Source organism: Biomphalaria glabrata, chromosome 10, assembly GCF_947242115.1.
Source record: "Biomphalaria glabrata chromosome 10, xgBioGlab47.1, whole genome shotgun sequence".
NCBI lineage: Eukaryota > Metazoa > Mollusca > Gastropoda > Planorbidae > Biomphalaria > Biomphalaria glabrata.
In genome coordinates this window covers 45223818-45247335 of record NC_074720.1, presented here as the reverse complement: position 1 = coordinate 45247335, position 23518 = coordinate 45223818, and the positions used below count along the sequence as shown (strand labels likewise).

Here is a 23518-nt window from a genome sequence, read left to right as displayed (position 1 = left end):
TCCAGCTAACGGGACACTGATGACGGCCCCCTTGTGGGACGGCGTGACGGACTTTTTGGACTGGGTTCCGGGCGTTTTTTCCATCCCAACCCCGAGTGAGAGAAAAAAAAACAAAAGCTCACCCAGGGAAGCCCGGCCGGGCCTGGTTCGCTACACGTACTTAGACTATCTAGTTTCCATCACTAGACGTTTCTTCCGGAGGGCCACGCTGAGGCGACGTGTAGCTGGAATTTCCTCCGGCTAGTTGACTACCAGTAGCGGCGACTCCCGGCAACTCTAGTTGTCAAATGGTTAAATATTGACTCTATAGCTTGCCATGTTTGTGTTTCAGACGTCAATAAGATAAACTTCTTGCGGAAGTAATCTTTTTTTGTAATTCGTATTTATAATTTTAAGTTCTCACTTTCTGGTCTTCGCTTTAAATGCTCTAAATTTTAAATTATCTCGAATTATGTAATTTGAGATCGATCTAAGTAAGAAGGAATACTAATAAAACAAATATAGATCAATAATCTAGGCCAGGCCCTAGGCTATGCTGACATAGTTTGAACGTAGAATTTGTGTACGCTATTAACTTTTTAACATGTTCAGATGATTCGTTTAAAAATGTTTTTTCATTGAAAAAGTCATTGTGATAGATAAATTTAGATACAGGAATTTAAGTTTGTAATGAGCATATTGGTTTTCAGAATACGCACATAGATTACTTTGAGTGATCTTGCTCCTCGTCAGCAATGCAAATAACCTGGAACAAAAAGGTCTTTCAGAAGTACTGGATACACTATCTGGACAAGAATAGGAACATAAAAAAGGCAAAATATGAAAATACTTTTTAAAAAGCTTAACGAGCAGGGTGTCATGAGGCCAGCACAATGACCAACCGCCTTTACTTTCCCAAATTAAGTCAGGTCACCATTAGATTTGGGTAGACCGAAATTCAAAATCCCAGTCTTCACCAAGATTCGGACCCAGGACCCTAGCTAGGAATTTTCCATCGTTGGGGGGCCCAGGGCTTGACCTCTTTTGAGGCCTCTGTATTTTGCGTAATATTTTTTTTAATGTAAAAAACACACTAATTTGGGTGCTTTCTCAAGTGGGGGGGGGGGGGGGCCGTGGGGATTTTCAAATACTCCCCCCCCCCCACATTTTTTTGTACAAAGCTTATATCAACTCTGTCTGTTTGGTCAAAAAGTTTTGTAGTTTTTTTGTTCAAAAAGTATTTTTTTATGTTTTCTTGTTCATATATTAATTTTTAAGATGGGAATTTCAAGTCACTGTCCACTGAAGGAAAACCTAGATAAAAGTCAGCGCTATTGTGTCTCTAGTGCATTGTTTCCCAAACACTTCGCACGTTCTGAGTATTTAGCGAAACTTTTCGCTTATTTGTTTTTCACTTGGTGGCCTTAATATGGATTGTGTATGTGTGTGTTTATATTGTTACGATCTTCTCTATCAGGCCTTCTGCAAACACTGCCAACAACACAACACATCTAAAACAACTTGACTACAAGAGCTTCAATAAACAAAGTGGCGGTTTAATGACAAATTACATCAACAACAGCCAATGAACACAATTGGCTACACTAACTGAAATGCTTTTCTTCACAACAGAACTGCCTAACTAATCCCTACAAGTCTCTCTAGCTCGTACAGCTACATCTTCGAGGACTCTCAAGGTACTGCACAGTTTTTCTCTTGCTGTCCTGGACTCAACTGTCCTTTCTTTACACCAATGTTTCTCAAACTGTGTGCCGCGGCACATTAGTGTGCCGCCGAAGATTTGCAGGTGTGCCGCGGGAGTTTTTAGAACGCCACACGTGCAGCGTTACACAGGTCTGCCTAATATTAAATTTTTATTTTACGTTGCGATGACATCTCCACTTGCAATGACCAGTAGTAGTAGTGGATCTTTCCATTATGACGGAAAGGGGTGTTAGCTATTCAGGCTATGGAATTGTCCACTATACATATATTATTATAATGAATAAAATGTTGGCCGCCTTAGCAGACGCACAGCAGTTCTCGAATTGGTAACGATAATAATAAGCGATGTGTTTCAAGTAAATTGGTTAGGTGTATGCTAATAATAACAAATTAATAATAAGCCTTATTCATTGTTATCCATGGAGAAATACGTTAGCAAGAATGAAACTGCGAAAGCGTTAAATGAAAAGCAAGGAACCAAACGAAGGTACAAAGAAGATTACACCAGATATGGTTTCATATCTTCTGAACCATTGCCATTCTGTCTGATCTGCAATGCAACTCTGTCGAATGAGACGCTTGTTTCAAGCAAATTGAAGAGACACTTGGAAACTAAATATCCTGCTGTAAAAGCGCAACCGAAGAAATACTTTTGAAAACATCAGGGCTCAACAAAATAAACAAGCTAAGACACTTACGAACTACCTAAAGCTGCCAGAAAAGGGATTGATTTCAAGTTGGATTTTCTATTCATGACGAGATCTGGTGGTTAATGTGACGTTTCTCTCTGATTTATTTGACAAATTAAATTCAAGGACCATCGGAAACCATCATCACTGCATCCTCAAACTGAATCATTTGGTGAAAAATTGTCTTTGTGGCAAAGTAAGATCTCGAAAGGAGTCTTCGACTGGTTTCCTACTTACAATGAATGTGCTTCAACTAAAGAAATCACCCCCGAAATTCTGGACACTTTGACACACTTGCAGTCAGCATTGTGGCATAAATTTTCAACACTTGGAAGTAATGAGTATGGATTGGATGGGTCAGTTATCACTTTGGAAACAATGAAGCTACAAATTTGACAACTGAAGAAGCAGAGAAGCTCATTGATTTAAAGCAACGATGCCGTTCTTAAGTCAAGTTTTGCCGAGAAAAGCCTGGATGTGTTTTAGATTTCAATCAACAAGTTATATCCTGCAATCAGTTTAAAAGCAATCAAAATAATTCTTCCATTTGCATCTTCATGGTTTTGTGAGTTTGGATTTTGAGCACTGACTGAAATCAAGTCTAAGAAAAGAGAGAGACTTCTTACAATAGACGATGAAATGTGAGTTTGTTTGTCGACTCTGGAGCCTCGATTAGATCACATTTGCTCTCAACAACAGGCACACCCTTAACATTAAATATATTACTTAAAAACAGGTAATATATTTGTTTTCTTTTTATTATAAAACATCTGTTGCTCTTCGTGGTGTGTCGCGAAACTTTTGTAGTTTTTTTTTACTGTGCCGCCAGACAAAAAAGTTTGAGAAACACTGCTTTAATAACACACTCTTACATAACACGCACAACAATAGGAGGTTTCTTACCAAGGGGAATAACTCTACACACAAACACATCCACATCCACACTATGTCAACATCTCTAATTTTTTCTTTCTCTCTTTGTGTTTCTCTTCCTCTCTCTCTCGTCGTTTGGTATGCTTTGATTCTAGTATCCTCCCTTTGTTTCTACAAAACTGTATTAAAAAAAATTGAAGATAGCATTAGGGGCACGAATATTTGTACAATGGGCTGGAGGTGACTAAAGATTCTCTCTTTAGGCACTGGAAAACATTGAAAAAAAAACATAACAAAAACATAAAATAACATTTTTAAACAGCACCAAAAAAAAAACAAAAAACAATGTTACAAAGATATTTAAAAAAAAAACTAAAAAAAAAAAACGGACAGAAGCGAGACTCACTACCCGATGTTCGCCTATCTGCTTCCACTAACATTTCTATCGAGGCGCCACCTTAAGGCCAGGGGGATCTGGAATTAACTCGGTGTCATTGAACCAGCTGTCTCTGCACCATTTGTCGTGGCGCCTTTATTGACCTCAACCTATCCCTTGGTTGGTTAGCCCGTTGGGGCACCACTCATGATCGCTCAACCGTCTTCCTCCATCCCTGTCTATCCTTTCAAAGACAAGCCCCTCCCATTCTTTTATGTTTGTTTTCTAATCGCTTTCTCTGTCTGCCTCTTCTTTTTCCTGGTATTGTTCTCTGAATGAAGGACTTTGCAAGTACTGAGGACATAATGGTATTGCCATAATATATTTTTTTTTACAGTGGTCAGCAGGCCTTCATTAACCTATTATAATGTCTTGAATTACTTTCCTACGCTCTTGCGCACGCTCCATTGGCTTCCCGTGAAAGCGAGAATCGATTACAATTTCGCCACACTTTGTCATCAGTGTATTTATAACAATGAGATGCCCTTGTACCTTAGAGAACTGATTACTCCATATGTCCCCCAGAGAGCCCTGCGGTCAATGGATTCAACGCTTTTAGTGGTGCCACGTTTCTCCCTCAAAAGCTACGGTCTGCGTGCTTTTTCAGTTCACGGCCTACATTTTGTTTGTTAACAGCGCTTTATAAATAAAATTATTATTATTATTATTATTTCCGACCCAGTGCAGTCTTGCCAATGTTGACATTATTTTGACGAGAAACTCGTGCGCTAATGGACACACGCGATGGCTGTGTTGAAGCACGGAGATACTTCTGGGCTGTATGACACGTTGCGGGGTTGACTGCAGACACTTGGTACTAGATTGACACGTGATATGACGTAATTATTTTCCTTTTTTGAAGTAACGTTTGTAATATGTAAGATAATTTTTATCGACCCAATCAAATGAAAATTGTTTGTCTAGAACTGACCATCTCAAGTAACTACTGTAACAATAACAATATAGATGCACGATATAGATACACATACGAACAACATTCACACACGAAAAACACATACACACTCATAACCAGCGCTTTATAAATAGACTTCTATGAATTCTCGATGACAGAATGTTTATTTTAAATGAGGCTAAACATGGCGGGCTCCCTTTAATTATTGTTAACGAAAATCAAGTAAAAATAATTAGTATTTTGGTCATTTTCAGCTCTTATTATGAAAAGATGACCATTATTAAATGTATTTTTTACATATTAATTTTTTTTTCAATGTTATCATTAAGTAAAATACGAGCAAAACATGTTGAACTATTTGAAACATGTCAAAACTAAAAATCGATTTTTTTTCCCAAAACTATCATTTTTGAGTGTTTCTCCTGCCCTTAAAGTGGCCAAGTAGACCCAGTTGCGAACTGCATATTTTGCCACAAAAAAGCAGGTTCTCTGGGGTCTAAGTTCTTTTTTTTTTTTTTTTTGCGTCGACTGCGCCTGTCTTATCTGATGAATTACAGACGTTACATCAAAAGAAAATATAATTACGGCCTGTGAGAATACAGTTATGCTAGTTAATTAGTGATTTAGTATTTGCCAAGTCATAGCTTTTCCTGGCTGATTCAGACAACCCATTCCATGCTCTAGTAACACTATTGAAAAGGAGCACTAGTACACATTTGTCCTAGCATATGGAACAAGTAATGTGCTTTACCCATCTGTCTTTCTGAGTATTTTATTATGTTTTGTTTTCAGGCAAGATAATTTTTATCGACCCAATCAAATGAAAATTGTTTGTCTAGAACTGACCACCTCAAGTAACTACTGTAACAATAACAATATAGATGCAAATACGAACAAGATTCACACACGGAACACATACATACTTACAACCAGCGCTCTATAAGTTAGACTTCTATGTACTTCTCGATGACGTCAGATGACCTTTCGTGTCCCTTTTTTTTTTTTTTTTACATTTTTATCATCACTGACATAGACTTTGCAGTGGAATAACACAATGGTAATAACCTTATATAGAACACTAAGGCTTTTTACATACGAATGACAAAACAGTTCATAACGATACAGTACACACACACACACACGCTGACCTATTGTATGACTGTGCAGCTGGATGAGTCAACCTTGCCTGGTATTGGTAATGTTGCATTAATTTTTTTTGGTCGCATGGACATATGGTCATTTTATTAGGATCAAGCTTCACTCCCCCCTATATTATTTTCGAGCTCTGCCAAGCGCATTAAATTAGATCCATTGATTTCTATTTCCAAAAGACTTTTAGGCTAAAATGTCTGTAAAAGCTAAGAAACTTTTTAAAAGGTAGATTTAATTGAAAAAATTATTTTGGGTAAGGATGATATTGGTAACAGGATTTTCTATTGGCACCGATAAAGGCAAACAACTGAAGACAAGACCTCACTGAATGTAGCAGGCCTATATATAGCTGGATAGTCCATAAATTAATGAAATTAAATTAACCATTTAAAAAATGTTCCACTTAATAAACAAACATGCTCAAGCCAACATATGTGAAACACAAACATATGTATGCAATAAATAATATATCACATTTATTATTGTGCATAGTGTGAGCTATGAAACTACGGATGGCTGCCTGGTCGTGGGATATTGTCTAGTGATATGTGGTCTGGAAAATCCCGGGTCAAACCTTTCCTGGCATCCCGTGGGAGTTTTGTTAATCCTCAATATAAAAATTAGGAAAGGTAAGATTTTTAACTGGAACCATGATAGCCTACACTTTCTTTTATGCAAAGACCGGAGGCCAAGCCGGGACACTCCATATTTCTATTATATTTCTAGTATACCAGCCTTTAAATACAATAAGTTACAAGTCATGGATGCATCAATTCAAGTCTCTTTACAGTATCCTGTTCACCAAGGCTAACGAGCCCCATCTGCCTGAAGCTTACTAGTTTGTGCGGTCTATAATAATATTATCAGAGAGTCGACTTCTGTGTCATCTCCATCAAGTTGAATATAAATAGATATAGATATTTATTTATTATACTGTAGTAACTCCAGTGGCGGACCGAAAGGGTTAATGTGTGTGCGGCCTACTGATACACACGACTCAGGTCAATCACACAGGTCAACGGGTGTCGATAGACAAGGGACAGTACTGCTAGTTCACGCAAGTATGACCTGTGTTGTGGTCATGTGATCAAGAGCCTTCACGACCGAGAGACACGGTGTGTAACGAGAGACAGTTGAGTCCAGAACAGTAAGGCAGTAAGGACTGTGGTACCTTTGAAAATGTAGCTGTACGAGCTAGAGAGACTTGTTAAGTTAGGCAGTTCTATTGTGTTAAAGCATTTGAATTTGATGTAGCCAATTGTGTTGAATTGGCTGTTGATGTAATTGTAATTGTCATTAAACCGCCACTTTGTTACTAGAAGCTCTTGTTGTCAAGTTCTTGAGTTAGATGTGCTGTGTTTTGTAGTTAAGTAGTGTTTGCAGAAGGCCTGGTAGAGAAGATCGTAACAATACTTTAAATGACCCGAGTATAATAAATATTTATACTTTAAATGACCAGTACTCATTGCGCTATACATTTAGTATCACACCCATAATTCTTGCACAGTTGATTTTCTACAGTTGAGGGCATGGTATGATACCCCACTAAGAACCAAACCGACTTCCACCGGACTCAAATATATGAGCCACACATGAATTAGACTGGTTGTTAGACTGGTTGTCAAAGGCTATTTGAGATGTATGCCATTAGGAAGCAGATATAGGTAGTGGATTGCTTATATCCATTACCACTTCCAACAATTACAACTTTGCGGACCTTGAGAATAATTTATTGCTTAACTATGCAATGTGATTCTGACTGAATGAGAGTGGATTTGAATGCCTGGATCATATAATTTCAACTGTATAGATACATAGTCTCATATTATTTTCTTTCATGTGTCAAGAGAAGCTCAATGTATAAAAATTGTATTTTATTATGACTAAATAGAAATTTTTATAAAGTATTTTTTACTTCATTTTTATAGTGGTAAAAAATATAATTATCTTAAAGTAGTTAAAGACTTTATTTTAGTGATATGAACACAAGATGTTCTAGATAGTGATCAGAGAAGAAAGTTGCTCACTAACATATCTAACATTGTGTGAGCCTACAAACAAACAAACAGGAGAACAAACACAAAGTAATAACTAAAAAACCATTTGAAATGGACATTGTTTTTATTGTTAAATGCTTTACAACTTATCTGTAAGCAAAATTAATCAGAAATTTGACATAAGAGTGCTGCACCTTTGGCTATCCAGTAATCTTTTGTGTTGCTTGAAGGAAGGTGGACACTTACAACAAAGTTAGTAGAATGTCCTGCCAAAGAAACAAGGAAAGCAAAGTTAAAACAGTGGAGTTCAAATATTTATAGATCATACTATACACCTAGGCTGCAGCAGCTAAAAAAAACTTTTATTTTTTAATTATCTCTAAAATGTGAATATAATAGACCAGGGCAGAGGCTCCTAACATCATTGCATAAAGAATGTTACTGCCTACATCTATAGGGTTATTAAATCAAAGCCTGAAGCTATGGTCTTGGTTAGGAGATCTTGTCATCCACAAAGAAGCCCCTCACCTGGCAGCTGCTAATTCCAAAGGAATGACCAAAAAAAAAAAAAAAAGGATATATAATATTATAACGACAGCTGTACCAAACTCTACAGGCCTTTCCACCTCATCCTGGATTTAACTGTTTCCTATTGCCTTCACAATGAATCGTGAGACACTCAATCATGAATCATCTAGATTGACACCTTTGTTCTTAATATAGGGTTCTCAAAGACCTTCTAGAACAGGGGTCTCAAACAGGTGGCCATGTGGCCCGCGAAACAATTTTGTGTGGCCCGCGGCCACGTCCGCGAATTAAAAAAAAATTAGATAAAATTTACAATGACCACATATAAGCCGTGAAATGATTTACAACTGCACAAATCAGTAAATGAAGTGTCCGCCCACTGCAAGCGAAGATTCTGTGAAGACAAGCTTTGTTGTTAGCGAGATGATAGCAAAGGCATCACGACCATTCACTGAAAGCCAGATTGTAAAAGAGTGTATGCTACAGGCGTGTGAAATTATCTGCCCCGAGAAAAAGAAACTCTTCGAAGGCATAAGTTTGTCTGCGAACACAGTTGCAAGCAGGATCACCGAGTCAGCGACAAATGTTCAACAGCAACTGATTGCCGCTGCAAAAGACTTTGTAGCATATTCCATTGCACTGGACGAGTCTACTGGTGTAACAGACACCGCATACTGTGCCGTATTCATTCGTGGGGTCGACGAAAACTTGAACATTGTTGAAGAGCTATTGGACTTACTACCCATGAGAGGAAAGACGACTGGACGAGACGTGTTTCAAGAACTGGAAGCTTGTATTGACAGGTGTGGGCTACCGTGGGAAAAAACTTTTTTCAGTGGCTACGGATGGTGCACCAGCAATGTGTTCAGAGAAGGTTATTGTTTCAGAGAAGGTTATTGTTGTTGGATTAATGGTAGAGAAACGGTATCTGCTCAGCTTGGCCGGACTTTTAGCAGCCATACACTGCATTCTGCACCAAGAAGCACTCTGTGGAAAAAGTCTACAAATGAAGAACGTGATGGATGTTGTCGTGAAGATGGTGAACTTCATACGTGCACGGGGTCTCAACCACAGACAGTTTGTGTCATTGCTAGCTGATTTAGAAACGGAATACGGAGAGTTGCTTTATCATACGGTCAGATGGTTGAGTCGTGGAAAAGTGATTTTTTGAACTGAGACGGGAAATAGCATTGTTCATGGCAATGAAAGACGGAGACACACCTCAGTGCCCCAATGTTTTTGTCAGATCTTGCTTTTCTTACTGACATCACGCAACATCTCAATGCACTCAATTCACAACTACAGGGCACAAAGCAGCTGATTATCACGATGTTTGACCACATCAAATCATTCAGATACAAGCTGACTTTGTGGGCCACTCTTCTGGCAGATGGAAAACTGGCTCATTTGTCTTTTCTACAGAGCATTACGGTTGAACCACAGCGCCTGAAAGACTACGTAGACATCCTCTTCAGACTACTGGAAGATTTTGAACACCGCTTTCATCAATTCACTGCTCTCGAACCACAGTTTTTCCTTCTTGCCACTCCGTTCGCAGTTGAAATGAAAAACGTTCCAGAGAAAGTCCAGATGGAACTACTGGACCTGCAGTGTGACACTGTTCTGAAGCAAAAATACGCTGATGTTCCATTTTTCTACCAGTTTCTTCCCAGAGAGAAGTTTCCAAACTTATTTTGCGCAGCTGCTAGAATTCTTGCGATGTTTGGGAGTACGTACGTTTGCGAACAGTTTTTCTCCAGAATGAAGATCAACAAAACAGCATTATGATCAAGACTGACTGATAAGCATCTGAGAGCAACCTTGCGGCTTGCCACTACACGCGACTTCAGGCCTAACGTCGTTGGTCTGGTCTCTGCCAAACGCTCTCAGCTGAGTGGACTGAAACATGAGTGACGAGCCATCTGCAGTAGGTTTTTTTTTTTGTTTTTTTTTTGTGGGGGGGGGGGGGGGGGGGGGGAGGAACTACAGTTTCTGCTTTTTAATTAGTGACAGACACAACGTCAACTTATTTCAGCAAACTAAACTGCCTGTGCAAGTAATAAACTACACTAAATGTAATTAATTATTATAAAAACTTTATTTTAGCATTTAACTGCAGTGACAGTAGTGTTCGTAAAATTTAATGAAAAAACATTCTCTTTTTGTGGTGCGGCCCGCTGAATGGTTGTTACTTTCCACTGTGGCCCACATGCTGAAATGAGTTTGGGACCCCTGTTCTAGAAAGTGATTGATGATCATAAGACTATCATCATCAATTGCATATTTAGTATTCAGAATACAGATCATTCCTGAAGTGTCATCCCTCATCACAGTAGACCACTTACCTAGTTCTGGCCTGTGCTATCAGTGTCAGCTGATTGCACACACAATTACCCCTACATGAATCAATAATAACAATATTCTAAAACACAAAAACACCCCTAGATGTCAGCCAATCTGTTTTGTATGCTGCAATCTTACACAAATAAAACACTTTTTAAATCTACTTAATATTAAAAACCAATCTATTGAATGGTCAAAGGTAATCTTAGAAATGTCAATGTGAACACATTTCATCATTAACCCTAATAAATTATTGCCTATTTTAGCCTTCTATTATAATATATAAATATAACGTTATGCTTATTATTTAAAATCAGAAAAAAAAAGTGTAAAATAAAATTAATTATGATGAAATAAGAACATAAAAAAATAGACATTAAAAGCAAGCAATTAAAAAATAAATGCTCAAAGCAGGCACTGAAGCCTGATCATAATTTTAAATTCAGTAATTTCTACTACTAAATGGTTGATTTTTTTTTTAAGTTTCTTATTTTTAGCATTTTGTTAACATCATTTCTCAAAATAGTACATCTCTTGTTTCAGTCAACATATAGGAAAGAATAGGAAACATGTCTAGCTTTCTATAAAGTACAGTTGGTCCAATCCATACTACATCAAAGAAAGCTTCTAATCAAACTTAAACTTAAACAAACAAAGAAACCAGATAAGCCTACTATACCAGTATTGAAATACATAATCTGATTGGACAACCTGAAGTCATTTTCTGGGCAAACATGTCATCGGCCATTTTATAGAAGTAATGGCATATTGCTATTAGAAATACACTCAGCTCATAATCATAACATAGGAGGCACGGTGGATGACTGGGGTCCAGGGTTCGAAACCTGGTGAAGACAGATTTTAATTTTTTGGGATCTTCTGGTGCCTCTAGTCCACCCAGCTCTAATGGGTACCTGACATTTGTTGGGGAAAAGTAAAGGCGGTTGGTTGTTGTGCTGGCCACATGACACCCATAGGCCACAGAAACAGATGACCTTTACATTATCTGTCCTATAGACCACAAGGTCTGAAAGATGAACTTTACCTTACTTTATAATCATAACATATACACTTTTTCAGTTCCCTTGAATGTATCCCAAACAGTGGCATCAAATAGATCTATACCTAACTATTGTCAGACAATCACAAAAACTATGTGCTGAGCTGAGATCTGGACATATATTAAAACTAAGCTGTAAAGAAAATGGACAGCTTCAGGAAACTAATCATGTTAAACCAATGGATGTACTAAAGCTAAAAAAACAACAGAAAGCAAACAGGAACTTATCAAATACCTCAATTACAATCTTTACACTGGAAAACCACTAGAAAGATCACATGCACTCTATATACTGTGACTAGCACAGCCAAAATGCAAACACCATTATTGATTTGATGAAACCAATGAATAAATCTGAGAGTTCCTGAAACACAAACAACATGGCTAGAAGCCTTATAGTAATACTATGACATCTTATATCTCTCTGATGCAGGTCTATTCAACACACAGAGACTGAAGACTAAAATATGTCTGCATTAGAGATTTGCTATGGACTGATGCTTGCACCCTGAATGCCTCAAATGAAGCAGATCTTATCCCTGTACACATTTTGGCTTCACAAACACAGTAGGCATGGAACCAGAAATACTATGACCATAAACTACCTGATGTCAGGTCATTGATTGATAGGTTGAGCAGTATGCACTTTGGATTGTCATCAACCTAGTCCTGAGTTCAAAGCCTGCCAGCTGGCCGTCATGCAGGAGGAATGAGCTAAGGGGTAACAATCTCCATTTCTAAAGGAACATCCACAATGTATTAAAACAAAGAGTCAGCATGCAATAATGTGTCCAGTTGGGGAGCACTGTAACAATATATGCTAATATAGATGATTAAACAAACTTGTGTTACACATGCTAGTGCAGCATTGGGTAGACTTCAAGAACAAGGAGGACCAAGGCGAGGACTCAGCATCAACAAAGCTGAAAGTCCACAGTTCTTCCCTCACTTTTATAAGCCATGGTCTCTATAGTCTTGACACATTCAATAGCTGAACTCTTTTTTGATCTGTGCCTCCTAAGAAAAATTTCACATGTAATAGTAAGATCCTTTACATCTCAAATCAACAGTGTCCATACTTTAAAAAAAAATGTCCAAACTCTGCTGGGCTGGGTATGTAGTAGGCATGACTTTAGTCCATTTCCTAAATGAATTTTTGAATGAATAGCTGTGCAAATGAGGATGTTCTCAACACAGAAATGATTGAGAAATTCAGGAATCCTCTTCTTATTCACAGAAAGACTAATTGTACTAGCTACAGAAACTATTGAACACAAAAATCTATCTTGATATTTAACCAATCTTGTTATGAACAGAAAAAAATGTTGTATATTGTTATGACATGATTAGGATTTAGTTATTTGTTTCGGGAATAAGGGGAAAGTTTTACTTAGTGACAAGTGACGTGACAGATCTTTAAAAAACAAGAACGCTCCAAGTGACACTAAAAAGAAGACGCTTCGTGTAGAGCAGTAACATAGATATACGGATTTACGGACATAGCTGACATCGGACAATTCCCTTCTTGATTATTAAATATATTTGTAGAACAACATCAGCGTCGACTACATATTTTGATTGTTTCGGCCTTTCGCCGGTGTTACTGAAGTAGTTTGAGTTCAGTGTTACTTCCAGGCAGACGTAGATCTACACTAGTTATATTTCAAAGAATCAACACCGTGCGGAAGCCTTAACAATATCTATATACAGAGTAAATCAGTGAGAGATATACAAAGAAGAAACAAGTGAGAGCTAGATCTTAAAGTAAACAAGTTAGGTCTTGGAGAAAATAAACCTGTGAGAGCTGTAGCAAGACTTAACCAGACATGCCCATGAAAGCTATGGTAGGAGTTAACAAAAGATAGAAAGTGTTTTGTGAGAACATTGATCCCAGCTGTAAAGAAATTTGTTAACTTGTTACCTGTAGTGGAAAGTGTGCCAGCTCTTGCAGCAGTTTTGTAGAGTGGCGCTGGATAGAGAGATAAATCTGGTTCATAGTCTAGGCGAGGATCCATGTGCATTACAGGCAAACTGGATATCATTTAGAAACAAAGAATTAAATGACTCAATTTGTATAGAAATAATGAAAGCAGTAATTTCTTTTTTTCTGATTTGTTCCCCTCAATATGACTATCAAAACAGAAAGTTGTTTCTTTTTTTTTATATTACGGTCAATTGATGGAGGTCATAAATAGTCCTACATGTTTCAAACTGCTTAGTTCTTTTTACACTTTTATAAGGTTAGCTTGAGGCCAGTTTCTTATGAAGAAAAGCACAGATCTGAACAACATTTTTTAGAACTATTCTACTTGGGTCTGTGTCGCTGGTTCAGATTTTCATCTTCCAGGGAATGCATTTCTAAATTACATTGTCCTATGTAGTTGAGTTAATTTTATTTTTTTTTCTTCAGGCTGAATTTTTTGTAGTGTGTATAAGAGTCATGTTCACATAAATTGTGACGAGACTAGGACACTCTTGGTTTCATTTCTGTCATCACTTTCTCTAAGTCTAACAATATTTGTTTGCATTATTTTGGATCTTCCATTTTGTCAGTCATTTTTTTAATAGTTGAAACATGTTTTCAAACTTGCTTTTTGAACTTCAACGAGATGACTTCAGTTCAGTCAGTAAAGACAGACAAATTCTATTCAGTCAGTAGAAGACAGATGGCTTCTATTCAGTCAGTAGAAGACAGATGGCTTCTATTCAGTCAGTAGAAGACAGATGACTTCTATTCAGTCAGTAAAAGTTAGATGGCTTTATTCAGTCAGTAGAAAACAGATGACTTCTATTCAGTCAATAGAAGACAGATGACTTCTATTCAGTCAGTAGAAGTTAGATGGCTTCTATTCAGTCAGTAGAAGTAAGATGACTTCTATTCAGTTAATAGAAGACAGATGGCTTCTATTCAGTGAGTAGAAGTTAGATGGCTTCTATTCAGTCAGTAGAAGTAAGATGACTTCAGTCAGTAGAAAACAGATGACTTTTATTCAGTCAGTAGAAGACAGATGGCTTCTATTCAGTCAGTAGAAGTTAGATGGCTTCTATTCAGTCAGTAGAAGTAAGTTGACTTCTATTCAGTCAGTAGAAGACAGATGGCTTCTATTCAGTCAGTAGAAGTTAGATGGCTTCTATTCAGTCAGTAGAAGACAGATGGCTTCTACTCAGTCAATAGAAGACAGTTTCTATTCAGTCAGTAAAAGACAGATGGCTCCTATTCATTCAGTAGAAGTTAGATGGCTTGTATTCAGTCAGTAGAAGACAGATGACTTCTATTCAGTCAGTAGAAGACAGATGACTTCTATTCAGTCAGTAGAAGACAGATGGCTTCTATTCAGACAGTATTTAAGTATTGGTTCATTTAGCTAGATGATATGTAGCTGAATGAAAGTTGTATACAATATTAATAAGATCGTGTTGCAAACATTAATGCCAATGTGGCCTTTTTTTATGAGCTCTTACTTTGCCTGCATCTGGCCTTTCAATTGGTCACCAACAGTCATGTGATCCCAGTCCCAGGCAAAACCATCCATATAGAGTCCATGTACAAGCACATCAGGAACATCCAACTGAAAATAGATAGGATTGAAATATAAGTTTACTAGATATGCTTTTTTTTTTAAAAATTAAACATGTTTGGGAAACATTTAAGTAAAGTAAAAGTTTCCCCCTTTCCAACCATGTTTTCTACACTGGCAGACGATGTTAAGGTCATCTGTTTCTAAGCCAACGGTTAACGAGCAGGGTGTTATGTGGCCAGCACAACAACCAACTGCCTTTACTTTCCCCAGAGTTGGGTGTACCCAGGGGCGCCCTAAAAATCCTGAAATTCAAGATCCCAGCCTTCACTGACATTCGAACTCTGGCCCTCAGGTTCGAATGCCAAGCCCTTAACCATTTGACCACCACACCCCCTGGGAAGCATTTAGGTTCCTCATTATGTTATGATAAAATTAAAATCTAACAGATGACGAGGAGGAGAAAACCACAAAAGTTTAATTAAATTTCTCTAATTTTTTTTTAAATTCCTATATTTCCATATCAAGTCTGATCATTTGTTAGTGTTTTTAATTTTGAAGTTCTATATTTTGATTTCGTAAACTGATTTAACCATTGTTTTAAAAATAAATATTGATTTATTAGAGAAATAATTTGATTTTAACTAAGAGTTTACATTTTGATCCATAGGTATTGTTTCGCCCTTTTTAACTGTACGCAGCTGCTCCATAACTAGTGCTTCTTCTCTAGAATATGGCAGGAGAATGAACTTGAATGAGAGATGATCAATAGGCTGGTTGTACTTTCTAGCAAAATTTTGAAGAGTTCCAGTCAAGAAACCTGTAAATAAATAGAAGATATAGTCTTCAATAAGTTTTAATTTTTTTTTTTTACTGTTTAAAAAAAAATGCTTGCCAACTAAGTACAAGTGGAATCTTTTACACATTTTTTCTTCCACTTCCCATTCTTAAACCAAATTGAAAATGAGCACAATTATTGATTGTTGATGACAACACATGAATCAATCACAAAATTAAGCAAATAGTTAAAATGTTTGTTTTACATGTTTCGGATGTTCCTTCAGAGTTGAAGATAGTTTACTTCCTAGTCCAAACCTCCCGCAGGACGACGGGGGATGGGAGCGGGCAGGATTTGAACCCTCGACCATCGATAAATCCGAACGACAGTCCAGCGCGAAAACCGCACGACCAGGCAGTTAATTACCAGACAGCAGGCTTATTGTGAACAAGACAGCAGTAGGTCTGTTACAAAGGCAGAAGGATACATAATTTGAGATCTAAAGGAAATCTACAGAGGACAGACGTAGACTACTGAAAGAGAACCTAAACGGATCACAGCAATGTCTACAACAATTATGTCTGCATTGGGTGTGGCAAAATATGTAGGTCACAGCTAGGACAGCCTAGCCGAGTGAAATGCTGCACTCCCCCTTGAGACTCAAATACATGCCTTCTCATTATTAGTCCTAAATGTACTAAGCAAAGTGAGATAAGCCTTGTGTAGAGAATAAGGTGACACATTTTTTTTAAGACTGTAAAACCTTCTATTTTTTTATCAGTACTTGAACAGCTCAGTGACTAGTACATTAGCCTTCCATCCTAGATACTTGAGACCTCCATTTCAAATACAGAATCAAGCAACTTTCTTAGTTTAAAAAAAAAAAAAATTGGTTTTGAAAGGGCAGCACCAAAACTTTCTCCCAGATTCAACCCCTTCCCCAACAGAAACTTATTGGACCATAGTGCACTGAGCAAGCTATTAGCATTAAAGTGGCAATAAACAAAAACAACTAATTAAAGTATTTCCAATTGCACAAGTTTATTATTATTAGTCTAGCTCTGTTAAAAATTAATTAGATTATTAATTCAAAATAAGTAATGCTATTTGTTTTTAAAAGTACTTTTTATATTTCACTTGTTCCTGACATGGTTTTGACACTTTAGCTTTAACAGCAATCACCTGCAGTTGCCTTAAATCAAGGTGATCATAAATGGGAAGATCAAAACTCATCCTTTAATATAGGGCAATAAAGTCATACCCAATCATGTTATGTTACAGCTTAAGAAACATAATACTCCGAAAAAACAGGTAGCACAGTAATTTATTTTCAAACACATTTTCATGATGTTTATAGGGCACATAAAACTTTGTGGAAAGATATTGTAAGTATCTTACATTTAGATCTACAACTTCCCAACAAAATTACAAACCTTGTGGAAAGAAGAAGCCAGACAACCAAAAAGACTTAGGAGGTCCATTATTGATCCAATTGTCAATAAAACAACATCTCATTATCAGGTCTTTAACCCAAGATGCTAAAGACTTTAACGAAGGATAAGCGTTTCTGGCCCATAATTCTGGGACCTGAAAATGTGTATCAAAATGTGTATCAAATATACTAAAGTGCTTCTAAACATATTGTTAAAAATATTTGATTATTATTGTTACATAAAACACATTAGTGATTGGAAAACTCTGGATAAGTTTAAACCATTAGTAAGCACAGTTGATTTAAGATATTCCATAATTTATTTTCATTGAAGTTCTATTTTTCTTTTTTGTTATAATATGTGAGATGTGTGGCTGAGTAAAAAGAATTCCGTGGCAACCCATCGAGAGGAGGGGGGAGAGGGCTGAGTTTTATTCCAAACTTGACCAGACTTGTGTTTGCTGAGTGCCTGAAGGCAACCCATTGTCTCCCCCTGATCCACAAAAGGAATTGGACTATAATTCAAGAAGCTTGCTATAAAGCAAGAAACTTGTGCTTTACAAACAGAAAGAAATAACCCTAACCAAATTAAAAATCTATTGAAATTGAGTAAGTCATATAATTTACACAACAATGATTTTGTTAGAAAAAACATAATGAATGGAAAGTTGATCCATACATGTGTCAGGTTGTATTTTAAAGCCTTGCCTTATCTGTCCTGGCCCCCTGACACAGTTAATCAATTATGTCAAACAAGAAACACCACTACAACAATTCATATATTGACTTGATGAATGTTTAATCTTATGATACATTGAATGAAGAGTGAGGACTAGAAACTCAAAATACCGTACATAAATAAATGAAAAGCTACCAGTATCTTGGAATTCCCATATTGACATAATAAAGAAATCAAACAAAAGACTATAGTTTATCATAAATGTTTGCAAATCAGACAGTAATATCACAACAAAATTCTATTTCACCTTAAACCACAATGCAAAATTGCATCTTAATTTGGGGGATCCTTCAACATGTGATAGATAAAGAATCTAAAAGATGTCATATAGAGCTATGAGGCATATCACAAATGGATACTTACATTAAACTAAATTAGCAACTTAGGATATCACTAAACATTTAGAGGAATTCCAAGACAAAACACTAGAAAACAAAGTAGTAGTAATACCTAAAACACTAAATTATAGCTTGCAAGTACAATAACATTACCTAATATAATAAATACTCAGAGACACAAGGCTAAAGACACATTTCTTATTCCATATGCTAGAACAAATTAATATAAATAATCTTTATTTCCAAGAACAATTTGAGAATGAAAAGGAAGGAAGGAAAAGAAAAACAATGAGTTAAAAGAATTTTAAGCTCTGTTTCACATGAGGTATTTGAAGCTGCAAATACCTCGGAGCTATTGTCTCAGATGAGGGAACAAAACCCAAACTATTGGCCCGAATAGCACAGCCCACAGCAGCCCTTTCAAAACTTAAAATAATATGGAAAGATAAGGGCTTAGCCCTCGGCACCAAAATCAGACTGATGCGCTCTCTGGTCATGGCCACATTTTTATATGCTTGCGAGTCATGGACGTTGAATGCAGAGCTTGAGAGGAGGATCCTAGCAATGGAATTGAGATGCTACAGAAGGATCCTAGGCATCACATTCAAAGACCGCATCACAAACCAAGAAATCAGAGACAAGGTTACTGTAGCAATTGGAGCCCATGATGACCTGCTAACTATTGTAAAAAGACGAAAGCTTAAAACCTTTGGCCACATTACAAGATCTACGGGGCTTACAAAGACTTTCCTTCAGGGAACAGTGCCAGGGAAAAGAAGAAGAGGCAGACAGAAAAAGTGATGGGAGGACAACATTAAAGAATGGACGGGCCTGCCATTGAGAGAGGTTCTAAACAAGGCAAAAAAAAGGGAGGAATGGCGAAAGACAGTCGACAAATCTTGCCTGGTGCCCCAACGGTCCAACAGACTAAGGGATAGGTAAAGGTAAAAGGTAAAGGTTTCACATGAGCCAGTGGGTAACAGGATGAATTCAGGTTGGAATTATTATCTTCTTTTTGAACTAAATTTGTATAAGAGAAGCTGACGTTAAGTTGAAGCTTCCAATAAAATGTGTGAAGTTTTTCGGGAAAAATAAAACTAAAATTTAACAGATAGATCTACGTTCATTCTAAATGTAAACAATAAATTACTTACATGGTTATTTAAAAAAGCATTGTATACATTCTCCAATTCCTCACTCATCACTACGAAACCTTTGATGGCTTTTTTCAGTTGTTCTAATGATGTCTAAAGGAGTAAAAATAAATTTGAAAAAACTTGACCAAATTATCTCTTAAAATGAAGCTCTGACTTACTATCATTTCACCATTATCACGAGAATTCCAACAGTTATTGCTGGGTATTTTCTATTCTGGTATCCATTGAATAACAGTTTTTTTGCTGTTGTTGTTGAGCTTTGTAAGTGCTGTTCTGAGGTTTTTAATACAAGAGGAATCAGAGTTTTGCAAGCTTTGGAGGGTTGTTTTCGCATCAGTTAGAAAGACAATCTGACTGTGTGGGGAACTGTGTGGATGATTTGCTAGCATGGTAGCAGCTAGTGCTAGTGCTCCCCTTTCTGCTCTGTGACTGTCAGAGAGCTCTCCAGTGGCAATGGATTTTTCTAGTATTCCTCCATCTGGCCATTCGATGAGTATTCCAGCTCCTCCATTTGTGGTGGCTTTATGGAATGAGCCGTCCCTGTAAACTCTGATCCACTGATTGCTAGGATAATTGGTTTGTAGAAAACAATTCACTATTTCCTTGAGCTCTGTTGGTCTGTAGTCAGATTTTCTTTTTATGTTTTCAATATGGTCCCTTATAGTAGGAAGAGGGCTTTCGTCCCAGGGTGGAGATTCATTATAGTGTATCAAGGATTCCAGAGTAATTTTTTCAAGTTGATGAATGCATTGAAAGCCTAGAAAATTGAATGGAGCTACCAACTTGCTTTTACAAGAAACGGCCAGTTAAGAATTTTTTGATTTCACTACATGAGATATTGAGGGTGCGGTGGCTGAGTGGTTAAGTGCTTGGCTTTGTGATTTTAGGACGCCCCTGAGTCCACCAAATTCTAATTTTAATTTAATTCAAATTGTAATTCTAATCCAAATTCTGACTTTAGTTGGGGAAAGAAAAGGCGGTAGGTCATTGTGCTGGCCACATGATACCCTGCTTGTTAACCTTGGCCAGCAAAATAGATGACCTTGACATCATATGCCATAAATATTGCAAAGTTGAAAGGGGAACTTATTCTGTGTCAATATCATATCATAAGCAATCTTCTTGTAATTCGCCTCGTGAACTATTCGTTAAATAAATCTAGACTTAAGATTTCGTTTACATTAAACCTTTTATAATAACAGTAAGGTCTTTGTATACAATAATATAAAACATACTCATTAATTATTCTATATTTAAATCTTATTAACATGTACCTTGATTATTATAAGCAGTTTATTGAATCTTTCAGTTTTTTGCATCAATACTATGGTTAAAGAGTTTATGCGACCTTTGGCGTCAGGCTAGTGGATAAAGAAACAATATTTCGCAATCAATTTGTCAATTACTACTAAGCATATCTAATATTATTGAAAAAAACAACAACATGGTTTTTGATATTTTAAAAAATATTGTATGCACTATTATGTTGTTTTTCTTTAAATAAGAAGCTTTTAATAATGTAGTAGTTTTCACATTCAGCATTCTATTATGTTAGGTATTATTGCGTGCCAAGAGAGCAATCTATTATGTTAGGTATTATTGCATGCCAAGAGAGCATTCTATTATGTTAGGTATTATTGCATGCCAAGAGAGCATTCTGTTATGTTAGGTATTATTGCATGCTAAGAGAGCAATCTACTGTTAGGTATTATTGCATGCTAAGAGAGCAATCTACTGTTAGGTATTATTGCATGCTAAGAGAGCAATCTACTGTTAGGTATTGCATGATAAGAGAGCAATCTACTGTTAGGTATTATTGCATGCCAAGAGAGCAATCTATTATGTTAGGTATTATTGCATGCTAAGAGAGCAATCTACTGTTAGGTATTATTGCATGCCAAGAGAGCAATCTACTGTTAGGTATTATTGCATGCTAAGAGAGCAAACTATTATGTTAGGTATTGCATGATAAAAACTAAGACACTACTATATAAAGCTAGACACTAAAGCATCACAAGAACTAAAAGACTATCATGTAATACTAGGAACTATGGAACTATGGATCACTAACAATATTAGAAACAGAAAGGCCTACTAAGAATTAAAAGGATGGCCCAATAAATGGGAATATGGAAATCCATTGCTGGTGGCCCATACTTAAATAGGGGTGATGGACTCTAAGTAAAGTAAGTACTAAGAATTAAAAACTACCATTTTTACTTGGAACTAATAATATTAGTACGTACTGTAAACATATTGGGATTCGCTCTTTCAATATCCAGTTTGTCAATCAATCGATCCAGGACAGCCTCAGCAAGTTCATAAGTAATATCATCATTAGACATCCCACCATCAGCTGCTACGATTCTCGGTTGAACATCAAGTATTGTAGCTAGATAAAAATTTGTTTTACTCCTTTAGTTCTGCATGAACAAAAATTTTTGTCTTAAATTCCAAACATCTCACCCTTTTTTTGTTGATTTATTTGAATAAGAAGAATCAATTGATTTATTAGTGCTGCTAACAAAACAGTAGGCTCAAGGTAATAGGTGAACAAAACAGATATATAAAGCAAGAGTTTCGAACTGGTTTGAATGTTCTTCTTGAACATTATCAAATGTGGTTCTCCTGAGATCAACAAAAAGCAAGTTCTAAACGACCCACAATCTGTATCTTTTTAGGGAGAAAAGTGGCAAAGGAGTCTGTCCATAGAGCATAAGACTCACTGATGGCTACAATGTTGTAAGCCATAATAAAGCAGTGTAAAAAAGATTATATGACAATTTATTATATGACAATGAATCATATTCTTAACTAAAGTATTTCAAAACAAAACCAGTGTAAGTGTACATAGCAGTCAATTGCGACTGTTTTTGTTTCTATACAACCATTACCAAAACAAACACAGACTTACCAAGTAAAGCATTGGTTTCATTCAACTGAAAGGCTATGTTTGCATTCTCATGGAGCCCAAAGATTTCTGGCTCATCTATAAGTGGTAGAGATTCTATGTAAGCCTTGACAGTAGCCAATGTCTTGACAAGAGGTGGATAGTAAATACCTTAGATTAAAAATAGATTAAATTTAAAAAATTACCTTCCATGGCCCATTGTATTTAATACAAAACAACATAACTTTTTTTTTTCAAAGACATTCTTTCTTATGAGGCTGATGACTTTTTGTAAGCAATTACTTTGCTATTAATTACTAATGAATAATACATTTTAAACAAAAGAACAATTCCCTCTCCCCCATACCTGAAATAAATCAAGGTTAAGGGCATGTATAAATCTAGTCAGAATATATAAAATTCTAGTTTAGTGATACAGATGCAGACATGGCAATATTTTAAAAAAGGGTAGCCTAGACTAGAATACTGGATCTAGATATTAATACAAGTAATAAAAGTTTCAAAGATGTCAAATGTTCTTGAAAAAGTTTGAATGTATTTATTGAACTCTTTGACCTCCAGACAAAATGTAATTGTAAGAAATTTATATTTTGAAAAATTATAATGGTCAAACAAGTTTCAAGTGCGGCCAATTAGCTGGTTATTCTTTTCCCAAAGTTATACTTAAACTGTTAAATTTGTTAGAGCTATTTTTGAGATCTGTGTCCATCCAAGTTTGTTGTTTTTTTTTAACCCTTTTGCCAGCTGATAAGAGGAATAGTAAAATAAACAATGTATCACGAGCTAAAAAGTTCCTCACCCTGACAGACCAAAACAGTCTTAATCAAATCTACTTTCACTATGTTAAATCTTTGCTCAAGTTGCATAGGATTCTGAAGTCAGATTAGAATGGATTTAATCTAATTTGTTATATCAATTTTGATTAGGCTCATACTTCAATTCTGTAACTG

The 23518-nt window shown here is 36.4% G+C and overlaps 1 pseudogene; it reads right to left on the bottom strand.

Annotated features, from left to right (window-relative positions):
* Positions 1-7869: 7869 nt before the first annotated feature.
* The window catches only part of LOC129928684 (dynein axonemal heavy chain 6-like), a 76106-nt pseudogene continuing 60457 nt past the window's right edge, over positions 7870-23518 (bottom strand).